Source organism: Sinohyriopsis cumingii, chromosome 7, assembly GCF_028554795.1.
Source record: "Sinohyriopsis cumingii isolate HCF-2022 chromosome 7, ASM2855479v2, whole genome shotgun sequence".
In the NCBI taxonomy this organism is placed as follows: domain Eukaryota; kingdom Metazoa; phylum Mollusca; class Bivalvia; order Unionida; family Unionidae; genus Sinohyriopsis; species Sinohyriopsis cumingii.
Window position 1 is genome coordinate 35,078,234 of NC_142967.1, and position 20,725 is coordinate 35,098,958.

The window sequence follows — 20,725 nt, forward strand, 5'->3', positions numbered from 1 at the left end:
AGAGACAACTAAAGAAAAAAAATGAAGAAATGAGGTATCTTCATTGTGTCAAATGCAAGCCATCAAAGTAGCTGATAAAGTATTTCAGATAGTCTGTGAAAATCATTTTCTTCTTAGAGTCACTGTAACCTTGACCCTTAACCTTTTGATTTCAAACTCAATAGCGTCTTTCTGATCTCTTTAACTTATTGCAAAAATATTTGTTCTTTTTTTTCATTCCCTGTCACCACGAACTTGTATATATTGAGCCTGAAAGAAATGTTTCCTCACTGACTCAGAAAGCAGTACTAAGAGTCGTAATGTTAGATGCTGGTGAACTTGAGATACTGTGCATAATCGAAAATAGGAAACATGGAAGATATCTTAGCATGACACTCTGTCTTATAGCAGAGGTATGAAAATGGTGAGTGACTGAATATATTAAGCAATCATTTACACACACACACACACACACACACACACACACACAAACATACCAAAAGAAATCAAGTGTATATTAGGATTTTTTATGTGATGAAATAATAAGTCAAAAAGAACAGATGCTGCTTTCACCAGAACATGTGTTGTTTACCACTTGTAGCTGGTATTAGAGAGTATGAGACTGCTATCATCAGACACATACAACTAGAGTTGCAGAGGGTGCTGTTCATGGACTGGTACACAAATGCCAATCAGCTTGATAGACTGGTTCACACTTTAATAATCAATGGACTAAGCCATTCAACAGATGACTTTATGGTGACCTGTCTGCCTTCTGGAGGACATTTGAGACTAGAAACATGGCTGTTTAGGGGACAGCAACCACTTGACACTGACAGCAAGGGTCATTCAGGTTTGGTTTTAACAGATACTTCTAACAATTTCACTAACAGAATATTGCAGTAGCACACAAAAAGTGTAAAAAGGATGATATTGGCTTTTTTCCAGTCAATAAGTGCACTACATTTGAGGTCAATAAATGTTGTTTTTAAATATTTTTTAAATTCTTTTTTCTTCCAATTTTTTTAATAACATGACAGAGAAACATTTACATAAAAAAGAGACATACAAAACAGACACATACAATACATGAAATGAGAAGAATCATTTCATTATGTGTAAAATTGTTAGATACAGCAAAATCCTGTATATAAATGGTTGTATGTATGTAAATTACTATACAAGCAGAAATTGAGAGATAGCAAATACTTGAGTTGTTTGTGATACTTTGTTTTACAAACATAAATACAAACAATATGTGAAGCCTGGATCAATACGAGTTTTATAAACTATATATCAAAATACAAATGTCTGACCATTTGTACAAGGATTTATTACTGGACTGCTTAACTCTGAAACATATTTCTCAACTTTAAAATACCTGCTACAAAATCTGAATTAAAACTTCAAATCAAAAGGTGATAATAAACAATTTGGTCTGTCAAGAAAAGTGTGGCCTGCTGAGATAAAGCTTTGTTATAACAGTGAGAAAATAAATAATATTTGGAATATCGGAACTGAATATTATAGTAATATCAATTTCTTATTAATATAAAAATTATTTTTCAACCACTGCTCTGTCTGAATCCATATACGATTTCCTTTCTCTTTACTACATTCATACAATAAATGTAAAACTAACTCAATCTCCAATCACTGAATTAGTTACAAGGTACCAATTTCACCTAATTAGTTACAAGGTGTGTGTGTGTGTGCGTATGTGTGTGTGATTAGGATTTTTAACGTAGCTTTAACAATTTTTCAGTCATATTGCTACGATGTCTGCAGTGTGGCAGTTTATAGTGATGTCTAGCACTGGGGCATCATGCCGCAGACATGTAGCATGATGTCCCACCAAGTCACATTATCCTGACACCAGTCCGACCAGTCCTAACACTAACCTCTTAATGCTGAGCGCCTAGCGAAGCAGCTGTTAGTACCATTTTTGTAAGTCTTCGGTATGACTTGGTAAGGGTTCAAACCCACAACCTTCCGCTTCTGAGGCGGACGCTCTAACCACTAAGCCACCAGAGCAATTAGGTACAAGGTAACCAAGGTTTATATATAATGGATAATACTACAGCAATGTGGGGGGAAGTACTGTATATATATAATGAACAATACAAGTGATGTGGGAAAATATTGTTTATATATAATGGATAATACTACAGTGATATGGGAAAAATATTGTTGATATATACTGGATAATACTACAGTGATGTGTGAAAACTATTGTTGCTGCATTTGTTACTTCTGATATTACTACCACTGTTCTTACGATTACCACTGTACTAATTCTTACATTAATTCTTACGATTACCACTGTACTAATTCTTACATTAATTCTTACGATTACCACTGTACTAATTCTTACATTAATTCTTACGATTACCACTGTACTAATTCTTACATTAATTCTTACGATTACCACTGTACTAATTCTTACATTAATTCTTACGATTACCACTGTACTAATTCTTACATTAATTCTTACGATTACCACTGTACTAATTCTTACATTTGTTACTTCTGATATTACTACCACTGTTCTTATGATTACCACTGTACTAATTCTTACATTAATTCTTGCATGTACAATGCTATAACAAATTTATTACATTTATTTTCTCATTGCCAATTTTTTTAATATCACTGACATTTCAATGAAAGATTTAATATACAAATTGCAAGCTGACTAGTACAATACTGTTATAACAGTGAAGATGTATAATACAATACTGTTATAACACTGAAGATGTATAATACAACACTGTTATAACACTATGATGTATATAGTACAGCAATGACTGTTATAACAGTGATGAGTCAGATCTGTCAAACAAAAATGTGAAATGGTTTGTGAAAGCCCATATAACTGAAAACTTTTTAAAAAAACAAGTTATTCAGACATAATTTATCCTGACAAATTTGTTGGTTTGGGGCTGAAATTTGTTCTTAACTTAAAACCACATTTCATAATGCAGTCAAAAAGGATGCTTCTTCATCAAGGACAATTCCATAAATTTAAAATGTCAAAACTCATGCTAATAATAGTTTGTTCTTCATACAATGGACATCTATCTATGTGGACACATAACAGTTATAACTGCCTATATGTCCACTTTTCTGGATAACCCTAAAGCCTTGCAATGCCCCTCAAGCAAGTAAAGTAGGAATGTAAGTCACTGTGACCAGTTATTTATATATATATATATATATATATATATATATATATATATATATATATATATATATATATATATATATATATATATATATATATATATATATATATATACACAAACACACACATACACAAATTTTTCATGATTAAACTTACAAGTGTTTGAGATACAAAACTAAAATTAATGTAACACTTGAACAAAAAAAAAGGTCAAAGTGACCTCCTTTTAAGCCTCTACAATTAAGTTTCATGACTGCATGCCACATAATCAAAACTGAGCTTGATGCAAAATCTTAATGCTTTGCAATGACAATCTTATGACAGAAGTGAAACCTGTCCCACCTAGGGGAGGGGGCACTAGACAATTTTTGCATAGAAATTTACATGTATATCCATATTACACCTGTACCTTTGTTGCATCTTTAAACCATATACTGGGCTGACACAGCAAATGTATTGACTGGAATTGACATGCAAGTTTAATTTACAAGACATTTAGCTTTTTTAAAACAATTTTCATGTTTTTCCTATAACAGATACTGAGAGCTTAATATAGCAAAAATAAATGTCAGGTAGTTATATAGGTTACTGTTCTTTTGTATTTAGTCAAAATAGATTAAAAATGGAAGTTTTCTCTGTAAAAACCAAGTTGCTTCCAATTTTTATTCTGGTAAAATGTCTTGTAATCTGTCTGTAGTAGAGCACCTATAGTATCTAGCCTTGACATTTGACAACATTCCGCAACCCATGTTGAGAGGTTCCCTAAAGACTTGCAAACCATGATTTTCAGTAAACACTGACTTCAGTTTTTTATTTTCCTGAGTTACGAATAACATGTGTCTAGGTATTCAAATAAATTTATTCAATCTTATTCTTCCTGATTTATTCATAAATAGAATTTAACATTTTGACATGGAAAGCGTGGCAGTGGACTGGAATTGATTGAATCCTGTGGCATTGATACTTTAAGTGGTCATATTGCTGTTGGACTCCCTAATATGTCAGTAATTGCAGTGAACTTTGTCAGGATGGTTATAATCAAAATTTTACTACAAATTCAGGTGATCAACAAAAAAATTTTTATAGCATGAATTGAGGAATTGCTTGTAATGTGGCTCTTTAGGAAGAGATGTACTGATTAGCCTTTATAAAGCAAATGACCAACTGCTAGCCTCAAATAAATTGGGGCTTTTTACTGAAAATAAGTGATTTGCATTGCTTTTGTGGACTTGGCAAGCCATTAGAAGTGACATTATGGAAAACTAACAATATACCTAGCACTGAAGGCTGAGAACGGGATGAAAATTATTCAAATCAAATTAGATGCGTCTGATGGAAAGAAATAGCAATTGTGAGTCTAAATTAAATATCCGAGGGTCATTTTCTGTATTTTCCTTGGACAAATGTCTATTTGACTCAGTCACCAGTTAATATTCATAGTTATAGTAAAGAGAAAAGATTTAGAAAGTCAGTCTGATATGGTGGTACCATTAGTTGGAACCCCTTACATAAGTAGATGGTAATAACAGGTTGTGGAAAGGTTACAAAATCAGCCATATTGTGTAGGAATGATATACTATGCACCTGTTTCTGTATAGGAGTAGATTTACTATAGATACAAGAAACAGGTGGACAATCAGTCTAGGTTACCATGACATTTGGGACTGGCTTCGTGTAGTATTTCATTTAAAAAAATCAATAATGAAATCAAATATAGTTATAAGTTAAACAGAATAGCTACATTTAAGAGAACAAAAAAACTATGTTTAGCTTAATTTGTTTTTTGACACAAAAGGGAACATTAATGCAGGCAAATTAAAATTTATAATGTACTCTGAATTCATTGTACAACACCATAATGTATGTAATATTTCTTACAGTTTTTATTAATTGTTTTGAACAAATAATTATAAATAAAAGATCAGTTATAATTTTCAGCTGATATTTAAGTTAAAATAAAAATGAACTGATTTTAGAATACAACGTTTGTACATTAGAAATTAAGGTAAGGCCAACAATTCCACACTGAAAAGCTGGATTTATAAATGGTGTGACCTAAGTAAAAATATACTATTTTCCAACTTTTATAATAATGTTCTATCAGAGACCATCTTGGACTTTCAGAAGGAATGTGGTTTATATAACAAATTGTGATTGTGGTTTAAGAATGTTACATTTTTTACTTTAATCTTTTATTTTATAAAAACTTTGCACAACTCTGAAACTTTGACCTTTTAACATTTCTCATGTTTATGTTTATTTGGAAGACTTTATCGTCCTTGTTATTTTGCAATTTTTAAAAATTACATTTTCAGAATTTTACTTTCAAAGGATACCATATACATGAAGCTAGATATCCTGATATGGCATTAGACACTACTACTGCTACTACTACTACTACTATGTGAGGGGGCAAATTTCTGTCAATCAATGAAAAGCACATTAGTTGGGGCCAGAGAACAATTAATTAAATTTATGGGAGCAGATTTTTGTTAAATCGTTATACAGCAATGATTTCTAGTGTCTGGTTGGTAAAGGTAGAGATTTTTAAATTAAGCATTCATTTACTTATCCATGAGATGGACCATTAGGGACACTGTAGTTAAACTTTGATTTCATAGTGAAACTGTCGAACTTGATAAATTCCAGAAACCATTAGACAAAAACCTGGAAGGGCAAGCTGACCCCAACTTTGGCACCTAGTTATAAAAGGCAGTAAATATATTTCATCCTGATTGGTTATGCTAAATTGGGGCGTGTTTCCCACATGAAATTTCCTAGCTGTAAATATTCCCCCCATCGAAAAATTGAATTAGTCTAAGCTTTGCTACAAGAGCAAAGGTACAGGGGACTCCAAGAGTCAATTTGGAAGAAATTCTCTTGTAAAACATTTGTCCAAGGGACCATATGTCTGGAAGGTCAACACAATTTTGGTGGTAAAAACAAGAAAAGCTTGAAAGCACAAAGATATTTGCACCATATTCATGAGATTCGTTGATACCAATATAATGCTTTGCTTGAATTATTTGATAACATGTACATGAATTTATTAGTTAATTCATTGATAAATTCTCTTGATATAAGTATAACTGTGTTGAGTTTATATATATATATGAATTCATACAATAATCTTCTTTATATAAGGTTGTCGAATTGTTTAAATTTGTTGTCTTGTTTGTATAGGAATTAAGTTCTAAGAATATTTCATGTATTACTTTAGTTGATATTAGTTATGAGAATCCGTGTGAATTCACTGATCTCAGGTAATTTCACATATGATAAAGACTATAAAAAACTAAAAGCATGAAGTATATGAAAAAGATGCACAAAACTTAGTAATTTCATTCACACATTTATAGTTTCTAACTTGATTTCTGCCTGGGAGTCTCCAATACTGTCTTTTTGTTCATATTTCAGACAAAACGATACATTCTTTACAAACATGGCCACCATATTTACCTGGATGAGTCTATTTTTCAGACAACAGACATAATGTAGTTTGCGTCTTTGATAAGTTCTATATAATTGGCAAATTCCTGTGACTTTGGAAGTTACGGAATAGTGCCTATTCTGATGTAACTATGCTTAGGGGAATTCCTCACAAGGGAGAGGGTTTTTCTTTTCCACATTTAATGTAACCCTACTGCCTCCAGATGCTATGCTGCCTCTTTTCACCAGGATACAATACAATAATAAATTTAGGTCACCTGCGCAGCTAGTGCTTGCGCGACCGGTTAAGTCCTGAAGGTCAGGATTCTTAATTAGTCGGGTCTGTGGGTATTGTGTCACCACAGCCCTGTTTTTATGTGCAATGTTGCACTCCTTAATTTTGAGATTTTGGACATGTCTAGGCGAGGCAATGAGGAAAGGTACTCCATGTGATGCTGTGAGCCATTGGATGCTGGTATGCCCTGGAATGCTGAGACTTGTATGATCAAATTTTCATCCAGTTTTACTATTGGACACTTACTTTCCCAATAATGTGTGAGCCACCTATGCAATTTAAAAAAAAATTCGAGTTCTATAACTTTATTATTTTTAACAAAAGATTGGAATTTTGTGTACATGGCGTACCTTTATTTTTCCGAAAAGGTGCCAATCAGCTGGGTATCAGGTACCCTGTATACTTTTTGTATCCTGTTAGGTTGTTGTATTTTGGGTTTGAATTTTAATGGTGGTAATCAAAGGATCAGATTAGGATTTTGTGGATAGAGATTTTGTCAAAAAAAAACTTCATAAACCAAAGGAAGGTCCTCGTTAATAGAAGGCAATTTGAAAGTCGATGTCGGTCTTCTTTTTCTTCCTTCTCTGTCTTCTTTCTGCTTTCTGTTGTTGAGGTGGGATGTTTTTCGTTCCAACTCAACTTTCAATTTTGTAGTCCGGTATGATGTTTGCGACTGGTCTCTCTGGTTATTAGGCCGTTGTTCTCATTTACTTAATGGAGTTTTGGAATTACATTGTGCCTCTAAGTGTTATTAGTTTTGTGAAAATGTTAGACTTATGTAATGTTGGGCTTAAGATGTTGTGTTTTAGATAGCCTGATGACTGGGCTTTGTCACCTTATATTCTGATTTCTTATTGGGTCCTTTCAGCATGGTTGACCCCTGACTTATAAACTATCCTAGTGGACTTCAGAGAGAGCATTCCCTGAAGACCTTTTCTAGGGTAAACTTACAGTTCACCTGTGTTGCAGATCCTTTATCTAACCCTAGTCTACATATTAAAATAAACAAAATCTAAATTATATAATCCAAATTATAGCCATATATTGTGACTCTCCACACACACACCTTTTGCAACTAATAATGTAAATTAGAATTTCAAAAAATATTATGTTAAATAGGATATTACTTGTAAACTTCAGCCCTATGAACTAATTACTTCCAAATTAAACTGTAATTACACAACTCTATTTTAAGCACTTCATATCTACTAAAAGCGATTCCAATTCCCCAACAACTGTTCACTAATTTAAATGTTTAACTATTAAGGGAAACTTGCTATCATTGATTTATAGTCGGTTTACAAATACATAATCCCACTACTGCAATGACTTCTTTGTTTCCATTTCTCAGCCTGGACTGTCACAAGAACCCAACAATACTGACCCTGACTGCTGCTGATAATATCATATTTAACCCATATCACAGCCCCTACATTTAGCAGTAAATAGAGATGTATGCCTCTATCATAGACAAACAATTATTAAATTTACACAAATGTATCTTTTCTTCTAAAAGCTATATAATGCCATACCACCTTAAATAACTATATTTAGCACTATAATAGTTACATCCCTTTGAACACATTTATGTTAAGAGTTACACGTTTTTATCTTGTTCCAAATTTTTAGAAATGTTAAAACTGGACATTGCAAATACTGCATGCAGATGACACAGCTTATAGTCAAAATGGACTGTTCTAGGAACCAGAAAATGACACTGAGGAGTCTGGTTGTTTCTATTTGTTTTTTTTATTTGTGAACAAAGATGACAATGTTAGGGGACACCTGGCAACAATCAGGCTAGAAATTATAAATTGATGAATGAAATCACTTAATTTTGTGCATTTTTTATAAGACAGTGATGTCTTTTGTTATTAAAACTGCTAGGAAGGTACAAACTAATACTACAGAGGGTACAAGAATGTAAGCCAGTGGTGAAAGTTCACAACAATCCCTCTTGATGGCTAAGATGATGGCAAATCCATACATGAACTAGAATCCATAATCAAACCCAAGACTTTAGAGTTGCAAAGTAAGCATGCTACCATCCAGACATGAAAGGAATGAGTCACCTTTAAGCCCGGTTTGGCTGGTACAATAGATGTTCAGATAGTGGTATATCAATTAATAAATGAATAAGGTGTCAAAAACAAGACTATGACATTAATTATACACAGACTTATTATATTGTACTTGGGTATTACATGTTACAGCCTGGTTTACTAACAGTTGTAATCCAGATGGGGTTCAGACTGGTTCTCTGCCTCTTTTACTGAAAACAAAATTAGTTCTGCTTCTCCCATCAGAATTACAGGCCATGACTAACATCTCCTGAACATAACCATGTATCCTTTTGGTATGAAATATTTGATAGTAAGCACATAAAAACACAGCCAGATAATTGCTCTGTTTACACTAGTTCTATTTTAGGAAAGGTATTAGATATTTAATTTATAGGAAAAACAAAACAGTTTGCATAACTCTATTGACTGATCATGAAGTTAAAATGTCCTCCTGTTGAGAAATGTTGTCATGGATGTCAGTTAAATCTGTCTGAAAGCAGATTTGTTTTTTTATCTGCCAGTAATAGGGTCAGTTTTGAGAAATATTTGCTTCTTAACCAGATATGTGTGCTTGTAAAACATGAATGACCCAACAGCATTTAGAAACCCTATCCAAAATGTAATAAAAAAGAGGGCAAAAATGTGCAAAATTCATATGTTCCTATAGAGAGATATTTCTACATTATTATGCTAAAGAAGTTTTTGCTGAAAAATTGCAGTCTACAAACTCTAAATGACTTGTTTAAAATTTAAACAAAAATTACTAAAATGGCAAGAAAATGATATAATCATAGCCAGAAAAAACATACCGAATAAGTCTCTAAATAATATTATTGGATAGATAGAAACACACCTACCTAGTTTCAGTGTAATAATCAAGGATGGATGGAACCATGACTACCTTAAGTTTCAATGTAATGATCATTGATTGATAGAAACATGCCTACCTAACTTTAAACTAATAATCTTGGACTGATAAAAACACGTTTATCAAGCTTCAATAAATAATCTTATGGATAGAAGCATGCTTACAAAGTTTCAATGTAATAATCTTGAATTGATAGAAATACGCCTAAATAGTTTCAATGTCATAATCTTGGGTAGATAAAATATGCTGACCAAGTTTCAATGTTATATCCTTGGGTTGATAAAACATGTCTACATTGTTTCAATGTAATAATCTTGGACTGATAAAAACATGTCTAACTAGATTCAATTTAATAATCTTGGATTGATAAAAGCTTGTCTACTAGTTTAAATGTAGTAATCTTGGACTGATAAAAACATGTCTACCTCATTTCAATGTAATAATCTTGGATTGATAAAAACATGTCTACTTAGTTTCAATGTAATAATCTTTGACAGATAGAAATATGCTTACCAAATTTCAATGCCTATTAATACCAAGTGGTTTTTGTCATATAATCATGCTATTATTCTGGCCAAAATGGACATCTGAAATCAGGAATACATGGTTGGACAAGAGTAACTCAAGATGCCCCTAATGCATTCACATTGGTAGGATAACAAAGGCATACAATATATCAGCTAAGAGGAGTAGAAGAGTTCACTATGAGAACTGCACGAGTGTGTGGTTCACAAGTCCTTAGGAGAATTGCATATCAGTGTATGGTTCACAATCCATAGGTGAATTGCATATCAGTGTGTGGTTCACAGTCCATAGGAGAATTGAATGAGTGTGTGGTTCACAAGTCCTTAGGAGAATTGCATATCAGTGTGTGGTTCACAGTCTATTATAAGGAGAACTGCATCAGTGTGTGGTTCACAAGTCCTTAGGAGAATTGCATATTAGAGTGTGCAGTTCACAGTCATAGGAGAACTGAATATGAGTGTGTGGTTCACAAGTCCAAATGAGAACTGCATGATCAGAGTGTGTCATTTACAAGTCCACATGAGAAATGCTCATCAGTGTGATGTTTACAAGTCCATATAAGAATTGCATACCAGAGTGTGTGGTTTACAAGTCCATATAATAATTGCATATCGGTGTGTGGTTTCACAAGTCCGTAGGAGAAATGCATAAAAATGAGAGTGTCGTTTACAAGTCCATAAGAGAACTGCATATCAGGGTGTGTGGTTGAAAGACTGTTGCTTTATGGAAAGAACTATTGAATCAGATGGATACTCCTTCCATCAGGTATGTGACAACCCAAAATAAGTAGCTTACTTTATGAGCTGACTGGCCTCACTAGGTCACTGCGACCTAGATTTTTTTGTGTAAGATATATAAAAGAAGTTAATTATTTTAAAGATGTTGATAGTAATCACTGAACAAATAATTAAGTATTGGCATGAAAAGAGTTTCTTTACAAGATTTTGATCCGTGTAGACATGCCTCTTGAAAACATAAATAAATTATACATTCCATGGACAAAACATCGACAAGCATAGATTGTACAGTGTTTGGCTAATTTACAATGTTAAGGGCATCCATAGTAGTCGATGGTTAGTTACAGCCAATCAATCGAGTCCTTTACAATACATGTACACACAATTTACAGTAAACCAATGGAGTCCTCTTCAATATATGTACATGCAATTTGAAGCCATTCAATGGAGGGGCCCCGAGTGGCCGAGTGGTCTAAAGCGCTCACCGTTACGGATCACTGCCATCTCACCTCTGTCTGCGTGAGTTCGAGTCTCAGCCTCGGATAACGTTGGTACGTGAGAAAGCCTGCCAGTAGCTTATCGTGGGTCGGTGGTTCTTCCCGGGGTTTTCCAGGGTTCTTCCTCCACCAATTATACTGGCCGCCATGTATGGCCTATCTTGTGCTGAAAAATGGCGTTAAACCCTACAACAACAACAACAACCATTCAATGGAGTCTTCTGCAATATGTGTGCATGCGTCTTATAGCCAATCAATGGAGTCCTCTACAATACCTGTAAATGCAATTTACAGTCAATCAGTGGAGTCCCCATTAACATATGTCTCTAGATGAAAAGGACAGCCAGCCAGAACAGTATCTATCTGTTATCATCAATATAAATAGGTCTTGATGAAAAAATGATATCATGGATAGAACAGTATCTCTCTGCCTTTAGCAATCTGTAGATGTCTTTAGTGCTTTGATAACATGGCAATTAAAACAAGAAAGGAAAAACAATTATTTTTATTTAATTGACGTATTTTCTTATCAATATGATATTTGCTTTGAAATGTATCCATTTTTTTTTTATACCAATAATTCAAATACTGTGTATGCCATCATCCTAAGTATGTTCAACAGACATAGACAAGGCATGTGTAACATTAAGAGTACTAAAATTATGTACAACATGTATGTTTAGTACACATATTTTGAGTACTCAAAAGACATACAATATGTATGCATATATAACACTGGGAATACTCAAAACACATATAACATGTATGTATAACATTGGGAGTAGTCAAAAGCCAAAATATGTCTGTATAGCATTGTGAGTAGTAAAAAGACATAGAATATGTATGTATAACATTGGGAGTACTTGAAGGACATATAATATGTATGTATAACTTTGGGAGTACTCAAAATACATACAGTGTGTGTGTGTGTGTCTCTCTCTCTCTCTTTCTCTCTCTCTCTATATATATATATATATATTAGAAGTACTCAAGACAAAATATGCATGCATTAGGAGTACTCAACAGATATACAAACATGCGTAGTAAAATGAAGTTCTGTCTAAAACAATGCAATTTTAAATGATTTTCAAAAATACATTTTTTTGGCAAGATATGAATAGTCTTTATTTCTAAGAAAATGTGTGATATGTGCTGGATGTGTGAAAGTCACTGCATGATTTGTATCATTTTGCTTGACAAGAAGCATGTGTGTGTGTGTGAGTGTGTGTGTGTGTGTGTGTGATTTGGATTTTTAATGCAGCTTTTTAACAATTTTTCAGTCATATCGCTATGATGTCTGCAGGGTGGCAGTCTATAGTGATGTCTAGCACTGGGGCATCATGCCGCAGACATGTAGCATGATGTCCCACCCAGTCACATGATCCTGACACCAGCCCGACCATTCCTAACACTAACCTCTTAATGCTGAGCGCCAAGTGTCAGGCAGCTGTTAGTACCATTTTTGTAAGTCTTTGGTATGACTCGGCTAGGGATCAAACCCATGACCTCCTTCATCCGAGGCAGACACCCTAACCATTAGGCCACCGGAGCAGTCATGCTTGACAAGAAGCACTCATATAATAGCATACAAATATTGTTCTTATCCAAGAGGATCTTAAAGTTAAAATCTGTTGTTGAATATCAAACCCTATCAGAATCAGTGGCTGTAAAATCTATCTGTGTTATCTGCTATTAGTAATATCTTTAAATAAAATCTAAATAGGAAAGTGGCTCATGTAACTTTTAATTGAAGCATAAATAGTGTTTTCCAGATCCTGTGAGATAAGGGTATAATGTAACTATATGAACCAAATAAGATGATACATTGATACCTCACTGTGATGCTAAGGTAGATGAATTATCCAAACTGCACATCCCTTACAAATGGGATCTATGGCCATAATAGTTATATGTGGGACCATGTTATAGATGAGACTGTGTTGAATGGGGAGCTGTGTTATATGAGGGACTATGTTATATTAGGAACTGTGTTACAGCACAGTGTTATATGATGGACCATGCTATATTAGGGGCTGTTATATGTGGAACATTGCTATATGAGGGACAGTACTATACTGAGACACTCTATTTAGAGGGGCTAATATAGTAAATAAAAAACTTATCTTTTAAAGTTCACTCTTTTCTAGCTTTCTGCAAATTTGACATCACACTTTTTGAATGAAGGAAGAAGTCAAAAATGCAGTTTACAATCATTTCCAAAAAAGTTCCTGACAGAAGCTATAGAAGACTAAACCATTACAACTGAAATAAGAATCTGTTTTCAAGAAAAGTTATGATTAAAGTCAATAAAGGTCATGGTTATGATAAATGTCAATAAAGGTCATGGTGATGATAAATGTCAATAAAGGTCATGGTGATGATAAAAGCCAATAAAGGTCATGGTGATGACAAAAGCCAATAAAGGTCATGGTCATGATAAAAGTCAATAAAGGTCATGTTATTATTGAAGTCAATAAAGGTCATAGTTATCATAAATGTCAATAAAGGTCATGGTGATGATAAAAGTCAATAAAGGTCATGTTATTACTGAAGTCAACAAAGGTCATGGTTATCATAAATGTCAATAAAGGTCATGGTGATTAATAAAAGCCAATAAAGGTCATGATTAATATATTAATTACTCCATTTGAAAAACTTCTGAGATGACAATTTAACCTTAGTTTTAAATTAAAATGATACCTAGTTTGCACCTGAAATCTTGGAAAGGTTTATGACATAAAAACAAGAAAATGTGGACTCCAGGGTTAGCTCCACAAAAAATGCCAAACTCTCTTATCTCAAGATGTCAAGTATTTTTTATTACAATATGCTAAAACAAAGTAAAACAAAAATCTTTCGAGTCTTTTCTTTTTACCTGACTAAAATCTAAGTGAAATAAATATAGCTTAAGCTTTGATTAAAGAAAGAATCTTATCTTGGCTGTAATGGTAAGCAAGAAAAACAAGACAAAGTGTTGTTCTCTGATTAAATCTCACATAGAAATGTCATGATCTATAACAGGAAATGCTTACATAGGGTTCAAAAGCTGCACAGACCATGGAAGATTTAGCTATCCCACAGCTGTGGGTGTTTTTCTACTTTAAGACAACACATCCCCATTAATCACATCCTCCTTTAGGGCAAATAAATGGATCTGACATTCTTAAGATTATTATTAATTTTGGAATTGTTTGCTGCATGTCTGTTTGTAATTTTTACATATCTTTAATAATACTGGAAATAAATCATGCATTTCACTTTGCTTTCACATTAGTTTTTGTTGCTTGTTTCTGTTATTCACCTAAAAATATTCCCTGAATCTCTGCTTTTTTCAGACTGTCATAAATTTATATAAACATTGGAAATGATTAAGTTTACAGTAATATGACAACAGTACCAGACCTAATGCTGCCTTCTGGTGAGAAAAAAAAAGCATTATAAATATTATGTTACATATTATTGGAAGTTATGCCAAACATGATGCATCCATTATAAATTCTCTATATTTCCCCCCCCCCCCGACAATAGTTTATCTGTTTTCTCATTTTTCAAAACTCAAAACATGATCATTAAAGTGTCTGAATTCATAAGTTCTAGTGTATCAAACAACATTATCTTTTAATAAGCTTTCCCAACAATTGCAGCACACAAACTGACGTACCATATAAGCCCAAAGATAGATCACCTACTTTAACAGCATCAGTTGCTGTATTCTTACATGACTGGGTAGATATGGGCTGGTTTCAATGAGTTTTCAATCCAAGTTTTCTTATATGATTGGGTAGGAAATACCTTGGACAAAGCCTTGGTCATGAGAACTTAGTTTATTTTTGGCTCAGAAAATACTAGGAAATTATAAGAACTTAGTCATTTTTAGCTTGGACATAGCTCGGAAATGTAGACTTAGAAAATGTTTAGCTAGGAAATGGACTTGGTCTGTTTTAACTATGCACTTAGAGATATTTGTATATTTATTCAGAACTTATTCTAACAGTTTATTAAAATGAATAATGTTTGTCATTACCAAAACAACAAACAAACCTAGGATTGGAATTTAAAAATCTTCTTAAATAATGTTGTTTGATTGATATGGGTTCTGCGTACTATCTCAGTTCAGGTAACATGGTGCCAAACAGGATCACAGATTTTGGTTTCACATCCTATATTTACATGGATATAAAAATATGAGATAAAGAACAAAAAATCTATATACATGCTGGAATCCCCCAGTTACAGAAATCCTAAGCATTCATACTCTTTTAATCACTTCATACAATCATGTTAGTGTAACACAGTGGTCCCAGTTCTAATGCCCTTTAACCAAACAGAACAAATGTAAAAATATATTTTCTAACAACTGAACCTAAAGTAAAGTCTTCAATGCTTAAAGGGACACATGGCATTTTTCTTAAAATTTGTGTTTGTGTGTTAGTTACAGGAATGATAAAGTACCATTACAGAATGATAATAAACTAGATTTTGACTGGTGATGCAATTTTTCAGAATCTTTTTTTACCCTGAAAAAATTGCATCACTAATCAAAATCTTTTGGAAACTCCTCCCACTGTATTCTTGCATGAATTGTCACATTAAAATCAGAAGAGATCAAATCACATCTTCTATAGCACTGAAATCTTCCTTCAGTCCTGTGGGGCTCTGTGTGTATAGTGCTCCTACACTCCTGTAGGGCTCTGTAAAGTGCTCCTATAACTCTGTAAGGCCTGTGTATATAGTACTCCTACATTCCTGTATAACTCTTTGTGTATGGTGCTCTTATATTCCTTTATTACTCTGTATGTATAGTGTTCCTATAATCCTGTACTTCTCTCTGTGTATAGTGCTCCTATAATCCTGTAGAGCCTGCGTGTATAGTACTCCTATATTCTTATTCTGTGTGTATTGTGCTCCAATATTCCTGCAAGGCCCTGTGTGTATAGTGCTTCTTTGAATGTTAATTTGACCATCTGATTAAAATGAGTGTTTCAGGCTAATGTGCTCTCCTAATGGTAAAAACTTGATCATTTTTCAAGCCACAATCTATCTGTCTTAGATTAAGACCCTATCAATCAATTTGATTTGTACATTCTTAGTCTTCCTAATCTAACAATGGAAATTGTAATCTAACTCCTGTAATGTAATCCATCCTTCCTTATGTCTAAATTCATCATCTTTGTATCACTAAAAAATCCAGTCTTTTGGGAATAAATCTATAGTATTTTCTGTCTAAAGCCATAGTTTTATGTCTAAAACCATAGTTTTATGTCTAAAGCCATAGTTTTGTGTCAAAAATAATAATTGCATCTCTGTAAAGTAAGTATTTTTGAGGTATCAAAGGAACTTATCTGTGTATTTTCTTCCTGATTGTCAAGTAAAACAGCTCTGGATTATAGGGAACCTACCGACTGTCAAGGTACATAGACCTTTCATTACACTGGCCTCACAAACCATAGGCTACAATCCACAATGTTAATTATCACCTGTGGCTGCCTCAGTGGCTTTCCTCATTTTTCAAAACAAAATTGCATCATTAACAACACAAAGAAACAATCTTCTAGACAGAAGTGAAAATGTCCACTGTATCAATCAATGAGTGACTATTTGAGAGAGAAACTTTGATTGGCTAATTCAAAAATCATGAAGGGACGTGTTGGTTCAAAACAGCAAGAAAATCTGACTTGTGCTGCAATGATTGGTTAAGCAGGTCTAGATATATTTATAAAAATTGAGGAAATCACTGCACATGCAGTGACAGGTTATAATGAACATAGATTGTCACCTGTGGCTTGCCATGGTGGTGTTAGATCTGTATAGGTGTGTGTGTTATTTGGATTTTTATGTCGCTTTAGCAGTTTTTCAGTCACATTGCTATGATGTTTGCAGTGTGACAATTTATAGTGATGTCTAGCATTGGGTCATCATGCTGCAGACATGTAGCATCATGTCCCACCCTGTCACATTATTGTGAAACCAAGTTGACCTGTTCTAACACTAACCTCTTAATGCTGAGCACCAAGCAAGGCAGCTGCTAGTACCATTTTTATAAGTATCTGGTATGAAATAGCCAGGATTTGAATCCATGACCTCCCACACCCAAGGCAGTGACTCTAACCATTAAGACCACTGGAGTGGTATAGGTTTAACTGGCTAGTTTGAAAAACTCCATGATTAACTATTGTTAATATTATGTTGTATTACATAAGTTGTAGAATGTAAATCAATTTGTGCCACTCTATCCCTGTCATTTAACTATTGTTAATATTATATTCTAATACATGGCTGGGCAACCAGTGGCACTCACTTGTTCGTTTTGTAATTAATCTGGAAAAAAGTGGCATGCTAATGTCAAATAGGTTGCTGACCCCTGTTCTAACACATAGCTTTTAAATAACAGTTACTGCAAAACTGTAAATCCCATGTCTATTATTTCAATATTTGATTTATTACTGAAAATCTGTTTGTGTCACTCTATCCTTTGATCAATCATTACATGAATTGGACAGAACATTAAACATTATACAATACAAAATGTCATTAATTCCCTCTACTAGGGTTTACTGGTTTTTCATTTTACTAACAATTACCTATGAAAAGTTGGTATCATAAATGTGAAGTTTTTCTGCATACAAACAAGTTTTTTTAAAAACACTTAAAAGGAATTAATATACATTCTCCACTATTGTATATGCTTTAATCTAGTTTACTTTGCTATAAGTTCTGCACTATTGTATATGCTTTAATCTAGTTTACTATGCTGTAAGGTCTGCACTATTGTATATGCTTTAATCTAGTTTACTTTGCTATAAGGTCTCACTATTGTATATGCTTTAATCTAGTTTACTATGCTATAAGGTCTCCACTATTGTATATGCTTTAATCTAGTTTACTTTGCTATAAGGTCTCCACTATTGTATATGCTTTAATCTAGTTTACTATGCTATAAGGTCTCCACTATTGTATATGCTTTAATCTAGTTTACTTTGCTAAAAGGTCTCCACTATTGTATATGCTTTAATCTAGTTTACTATGCTATAAGGTCTCCACTATTGTATATGCTTTAATCTAGTTTACTATGCTATAAGGTCTCCACTATTGTATATGCTTTAATCTAGTTTACTTTGCTATAAGGTGTCCACTATTGTATATGCTTTAATCTAGTTTACTATGCTATAAGGTCTCCACTATTGTATATGCTTTAATCTAGTTTACTTTGCTATAAGGTCTCCACTATTGTATATGCTTTAATCAAGTTTACTATGCTATAAGTTCTGCACTATTGTATATGCTTTAATCTAGTTTACTATGCTATAAGTTCTGCACTATTGTATATGCTTTAATCTAGTTTACTTTGCTATAAGGTCTCCACTATTGTATATGCTTTAATCTAGTTTACTTTGCTATAAGGTCTCCACTATTGTATATGCTTTAATCTAGTTTACTATGCTATAAGGTCCCCACTATTGTATATGCTTTAATCTAGTTTACTTTGCTATAAGGTCTCCACTATTGTATATGCTTTAATCTAGTTTACTTTGCTATAAGGTAACTTACCATAGTCTGCATAATGACAGAATTCACATTTTAATGAACAGGTGACATCATACCCACATACTGTCCATCAGTATCGACACAGACTTTCGGGACTGACTTATCAAACTAAGTTTACTTATCATCAATGTGTGACCGATGCAAGAATATGGCATCTGTGATTAAAATTAAGAGACAAGTTTTACAATTAACGTAGGAAGAAATATATTGTCGATATCAGAAAAATGAACTGGATCAAATAATGAAATCGATGAAGTCGAGTTTCATCGAGAGGAGTGTCCAAGGTAAGAATGAGTAGTTTCAGCAGCTGGAACTCGTCACTGCTTTGGATAAGCTTGATGTTGAGAGCTTAGGCCAAGCTGATCATACATGTACCAATGAAAATCATTAGCGACCTACCTCTTACAAAAACATGATGTGGCATCATGCTGAAGTAGGTCTGCATACAGATGTCCACATTTCTCGGAGACATGGTGACTTGGTTTTACACCCCAGAGAGATGCTATAAACTTTGTTTGAATTCAGAATTGTTTGTTGAATAAATTTTCTGTATGAAGAAGTCCAAATTGAGAGAAATCATAATCATTACTTATTTTTTCTCATCAATCAACCTCTTCATGTTTGTGAATAGCTTTGTTACTGTTCTCTTCCAATTAATATTTATTTGAGAAGTAAATCTGCTTCTAATCCAAGTTTCATCTGACCCTTGAAACCCCATTTTGATATTTGGACATTAATGTTGGGGTGTAGTCCCTACACACTAACATAAATGTCCAAATATAAAAAATGGTGTAGCAAGGATAAGAGAAAAATTGGATTAATCTGCTTCATGAAATTTGTGAGGAAGTCAGTTAGGTCATACTTTTAAAGTGTATACCAAATACTGGATGCATAAATAGTTTGTACTGAATATGTGCCATCAGCAAAACATAAAGATGCATGGGAAACATCTGTTTGGAGCTAGTATGACTGGGAGGCAACACAGTTTCTGACATTGAGAACATCAATGCCAATCAATCTTGGTTGTTATTCTTATCAGCCCTAGCATAGATTCAAACATATCTAAGCAAGTTTGTGCTTGGAATCCCTGAACTGTCCTTGCAAGAAAATGTTAAAGTTGTTCAGTTCACAGAGGTCTAACTTTTAAAGCTGATTCCTGATTTCACAACCAAAAAGCAGTGTTGTCTTTTACAGACTGGCAGATGTTGCTGGGTTTAGATTTGCAGTTCCAATTCCAAGATTAGCAAGGGAAAAAAATGTTTGCTGCGCTTTTTTCTATAGGCATTGTGGGTGTGAATATTAGAACTTGACCTATCTTGTAATATGTCCAGTAAGTAGCCATGTCAGTCTCCCAAATGACTGTATCACCTCATTTTAGGGATAACCTCAGTCTTGAGACTCTCATCTTTCCAAACACAACAATACATGGCTTTTGATTATTTATTTCATAGCACCAATTTCATGAGTAATCAGCACTTATTGCATGCATCACAGATTATCAGGAGAGTTTGCAAGACAAGTAAATGTGGCATAATTCACTAATGATATCACTACTGCATGTATTTGAATCAAGTTTACTATGCTAAAAGGTACCCGACAATAG

At 33.5% G+C, this 20,725-nt stretch overlaps 1 protein-coding gene across 1 annotated transcript in view; it reads left to right on the top strand.

Annotated features, from left to right (window-relative positions):
* The first annotated feature begins 642 nt into the window (after positions 1 to 642).
* Positions 643 to 20,725, top strand: part of LOC149795010 (octopamine receptor 2-like) — a 96,336-nt gene continuing 76,253 nt past the window's right edge. Inside the window, exon 1 of the mRNA XM_089964670.1 lies at positions 643 to 832. The gene's annotated coding sequence lies outside the window, so the exon portion shown is untranslated. The remainder of the gene's footprint in view (positions 833 to 20,725) is intronic.